The sequence below is a fragment of the Lynx rufus genome, unplaced genomic scaffold (assembly GCF_022079265.1).
Source record: "Lynx rufus isolate CCGP_SWC_20201006 ecotype Redwood Valley unplaced genomic scaffold, mLynRuf1.p SCAF_7, whole genome shotgun sequence".
NCBI lineage: Eukaryota > Metazoa > Chordata > Mammalia > Carnivora > Felidae > Lynx > Lynx rufus.
In genome coordinates this window covers 80,191,563-80,196,516 of record NW_025814889.1, presented here as the reverse complement: position 1 = coordinate 80,196,516, position 4,954 = coordinate 80,191,563, and positions in this window count along the sequence as shown.

The window sequence follows — 4,954 nt, the reverse complement described above, 5'->3', positions numbered from 1 at the left end:
AGTCACCTCCAGTCAGAACCGCGCGAGCCGGGGCGCCGAGCGGCGGGCAGGAGACCGCCTGGATTGGCCTTTTGGTGCCTAATTGATTACGGGGCTGCGCGGCTGCAGAAGGAAGCATCCCTGCGCCGCAAGTGCCACGTCACAGCATCTCCCACATTCTATTTATGCCCCCTTTCCGAGATGCATTGATGAGCACCACTGAAAATTTAATTTTTAAAACGTTTATTTGGGGGTGAGTTGGGTCCTCCAGATTAAAAAAAAAAGGGGGTGTGTGTGACTTGAAGATTGTTGCTGTTTTCGACCAGAACCCTGCGCAGGCAGCAAGGTCTCCAGGCCTCCAGGCCTCCGTGCTCAGCCGCTATTGTTGGTGTGAGGGATGCCGAGCTGAGCTGCGCGGAGTAATCACTAGTCCGTGTGGGGCAGAGGCTTCTGCCCATTCTCTTTTACTCTTCCAGATGACTCCAGTCTCCTCGACAGGGGACCCCAGGAGGAAGGCCTCAGCCTCCCCGTGTCCCTCCCTAGTTGGAAAATCTCAGGCCCAGAGCCCGGCACGCTGCCCTCCGGCCAGGCCGCTGAGCACACAGAGCCGCGGCCACAGGGCGGCAGATAGAACGCTGGGGGAAATGAGAACGGAGTGAGGGCTTCCTTCTTCCAGTGTCTCCCAGTCGGATCCGGCCCCAACCGAAAAGGCCACTTTCCCCAGGTTTCGGACTCTGTGGGCAGTGGCACACGCACACATCCCTCCTGGTTCCGTGCAGCTGGCCCTGCTTCCTCTCAGGGAGAGCCGCCGAGAACCACCAGCCACGTTCGCATCCCCGGTCCAGCTCCTCGAGGCCCATCGTGAGCCTGAGGGTTTTCAGGATGCCGGCGAGGACCCAGACAATCCCAGTGCGCCACCGCTGATCTGCCCACCTTCAGGGAACCCAGCCACACACGCAGCTCGGCCCCTGCCTTAACTCAAGCTCCCACGAACAGGCCCCTGAGCGCCGCGCCCAGCCTGGGTCCCCGGGGCCGGCGGGAGGCTCGGGTGCGAAGCCTCAAATTTAAAACCGGCCTCGGCGGCGGGAACCGACTGGGGCTGAGGGAGGGGGACCTGGAGGGACTCGCAGCTCAAAGCGCCGGGTAGCTGCGTCTAACCGAGAGTTTCATCCAGCCGCATTTCGCAGCCCACATGCAAAACTATAATTGGCCAGACCCAGGCTCTGGAACCGCGGAGCGATCTGTGCATCCGTTCGCCCGCACATTCATCAAATCACAAGGTTAGTGGAGGCGGCCTGCCTGCTGGCCCCTGAGCCACGGGCTCCTGCTGTAGCTGGCCTTGCTCCACCATGCCCCGCTCATTAACTCAGGGGTTAATTATAACTGAAGGCTAGGACGCGGCCCAAGGCTCTCCTTGAAGACCCGAGGCAGCCCTCGTGCCCCGGCGCACCCACCAGCTGGCCCCCGCGCCGCCTGTCTGCATCCCTCCCGCGTCCGCGAGGGCTCGGGTGACAGGGGCCAAGCGGCTGCGTGAGGCTCAGGCCACCGAGGAGCGATTGCTAGCTGCTGTGATCTGGCTCCCCCACCGACCCCAGGTCAGAATTATTCCGCGCGGTGCTGCCTTCTCCAGGGTCACTTGAGAGGCCTCGGTGGCCCAGTTCAAGGTCACTGCCTAGTTTGCAGAAAGCGGTTCTGCCGCGTATGCAAATGAGTCAGGGCCTGGGCCCCCGATGGGGGGTGTGTTGGCACTGAGCGGGCGGGGATAGGGGAGATGAAAAGCGGCCGATGAGGAAGGTCTGGACCCCCATCCGACCCTTCAGACCTCTCTATTTCGTTCCTTTGGGGCGGGTCCGCCTTGGTTCAGCATCTTTGTCGGGTTCAGACAAGGCTGAGGGATGGAGGTAGGGGGACTCCGTCTCCTCTTTCTTCCCTTCCCTAACTCCTCCATGGAGCCCACCTTGGTTCCCAGCCACCCCTCCGGGTGTCCAGGACTTAAGAAGAAAATAGGGAGACCCCTTCTCCAGGTGCTGCTTTCTAGGGATCTGCAGCCTGACGGGAAGAAGGGGGGAGGCTTTAAAGGAACCTTGGGTGAGGGGCCCAGTCAGGCTTTCAAGCTCACACAAGAGGCCTGGGGTCAGCAGCGAGCTTCCTTACCTCCTCTAATCCTTCTGCGGCATCTCTGGGCCCGCTCCCACCACAATGGCCACTCAGGAAATGAAGGGGGGGTCCCAAGCGGGGACATCTGGAAGACCATGTCTCCACCTCTCACCTGAGCATCCCTAAATGGGCCCTCTTCCCCCCTTTTCTCCGTTCTTTCGGCGCACCAATGGTTAAATAGTTTCGCGGCTCTGACATTTTCCCCCTCCGCCAGCAGAGGATCTCCTCCGCCTAGTGAATTACTGAGTGTCAGGAAAGGTGTGGGGACCAAGTTTAAAAAAAAAAGAAAGAAAGAAAGAAAAAAAACCACTCCCATCAAACGCCACGCCCACAGCCGCCTGCACCGTATCCGGGAGCCCAGGGCCTGGTCTCCGCGACCTCGAAGCTCCGTAAGGGGTGAGGACTACCCGAGTGCCCTCTGCCCCACAGCCAGCGGCTGGCAGTGACCATGGCTTCTCGCCAGGCCTAGCCCTGGGGAGAGGCAAAGACATGCCTGGGGTCTACTCTGCCCAGCCATCCACTGCTTCCCAAATCCAAGCCCCAAGTCCAGGGCTGGGAGGGGGTAAAGGGGGGGTGCGCGGGCGGACTGGGGTGGGGGCAACCGGCCCAGGGGGCGGGTGGAGGTTGGAGACTGTGCTGCGAATCTCGAGGCTGGGCTGGAAGAGCGGGAGTCTACTTACCTTTGGAGACCGAAGAGGTTCAGAAGGGTGCGGGGCGGGGATTCTCAGCCTCTAGAAACCTTCTGGATGCCCCCTCCCCAAGGCCGCCGCCGGCCCAGCCTGGTATCTGAGAAGGGCGGGGCGGAGGAGGCGGAGGGAGCGGCCAGCGGTAGGCGCGCGGGAGCTGAGTTGCAGAACATCTCTGGAGAGGCCGCCTTTTATGGGCGTTATTAGCGCCCCTGTCTAGACTGGAGACGACACCTCCTCTGTGTGTAAACAGAGGCGGCGGGCCCTGGCGGGAAGGGGGATGGCGCGTCAAGGGGGCGAGCGGCCCTCCCCTTCTCTGGCCACCGGAAGATCAAGGCCTTTTCCACCCTGCCCCCCTTCCCTGTGTTCCCTGTGATGTCAAGGTCAGAAAGACCTAGTCATGGTCAAGGCTAAAAGAGGAAGAGCCTGGTTGGTTGTGAAAAGGCTCTGGCCCCCTCCTCCTTCCAGAAGCCCCTCGCTCCCCAGGGCCCCTCAATCCTCCACCAGCACAGGTCTGGATACACATCTGCCCGAACCAGCACTTGGGGTTTTTTGAGGGGTGGGCTCCCGACACCATTCAAGTCGGACACAGGTGGATCCTAGGGTGGGGAGCTCGTTTTTTAACAGGGGGACCTGCCTCAGGGTTCCCAGCTCCAATCCCTGAAAGATGGAGACTGGCCCAGGGACCGCCCCTGCCTCACACCCACACTGGCCTGCTGACCCAGCCGCCTGTGGATCAGCCTCAGGAGCAGATGGTCTGGAGACAGTCGTGGAGGGATCTCCCTGAGAACTACTGGCCTTGCTCTCTCAGGTGGGTTCTTGGCTGTGGGACTACCGGCTGAAAGGCCTATTCTGCTGGCCCTGGGTCTGGGGACTAAGATGTGGGTGGGGAAGGGTTTTTCCCCCAAGCCCAGGAAAGGATCTGAGACTTCCCTGGCAGCCTGGTAAAGTGACCTCCAGATGGACAGTCCTGTGGGGTTCCCACCCAGCCAGGTTCCTTAGTCCTGGCCTGGGGGACAGGGGGAGGCATGGGGAGTGGGGAGTGAGACTGGATCGTGAGAAAGATCGCAGGATCCTCAGTCCCAGAGGAGAAAGGCTGTTGTCTGTTTCCAGGGGAAACAGCCCTTCACACCTCCTGTATCCCCTTGCAACCTAATGTGTATCGCAGCCTCTCACACCAACACTAGGAGACTGGCCTTGGGAAGAAAGGCTACTTATAGATTTGAATAAAGAAAAGAAAACACACCCTACACTCTGAGATAACAACATTCCTACTTACATGCTTGCACACACACAAGGGGCAGTGAAGGCTGAGGAAATTCTCCACTCGTCAAAAGCTCACACACACACGTGGCTGCACACGAGTGTGCACATGCACACATACACCTTCACAGGAATGTCTCACTGAGTCCCCAAAGACAATGCCAATTCTTGGAGGAAGAAAAGTTAAGGGACCGACACAATCGGGAAAAGAATAATACATCTTCCCAACTTGGCCTCCCCAGAACACACACTCACAGGATACCTGTCTCGCACAGGAATGGCCATTCTCATGCTTGCTTACTCTTATGGGAGAGGCATCTCCAAAACAGATCCAGGCACGATAATCCTCCAAAACCCATCCAGACACATCTAATCCAGGGCGGGAGAGGGTCCTAAACACCCTGGCACACTGGGGCTCCCAGGGTCTCAAGGAACTGCAGTCTTTGCCTGGGTTTCCAGTGTCCCCAGGAGTCTGCATGAGCTTCCTCCTTTTTTCCATCGCCCCCTTCTGGGGCCTTACGGAGGGTCCCTCTGTGTGGGAAGACTCGCTCATAGGTGTGGGTTTGCATGCAGAAGTGGAGAGATCCCTTGGAGAACTCCAGACTTCTCTTTTCCCCCAGTCTCCACCTTCTGCTTCTCTGGCTGTCATGGGACTAGCCAATGTACCCTTCACTCAAGAGGGATGGGGGCCCATATCAAGAGAGCCCCAGGCTTCTCGTCTACTCAGTCCCTTTTTCTGACACACATTTAGTCTTCGCCTCTTTCCACCTCAGGTGGGTGGGGACATGGAATTCAGAACCAGCCTTATTCCTGGGAGGTTCACCTATTCCCCCCTTAACCCTCCACTTCCCAGCATGTGATTCTTTGAT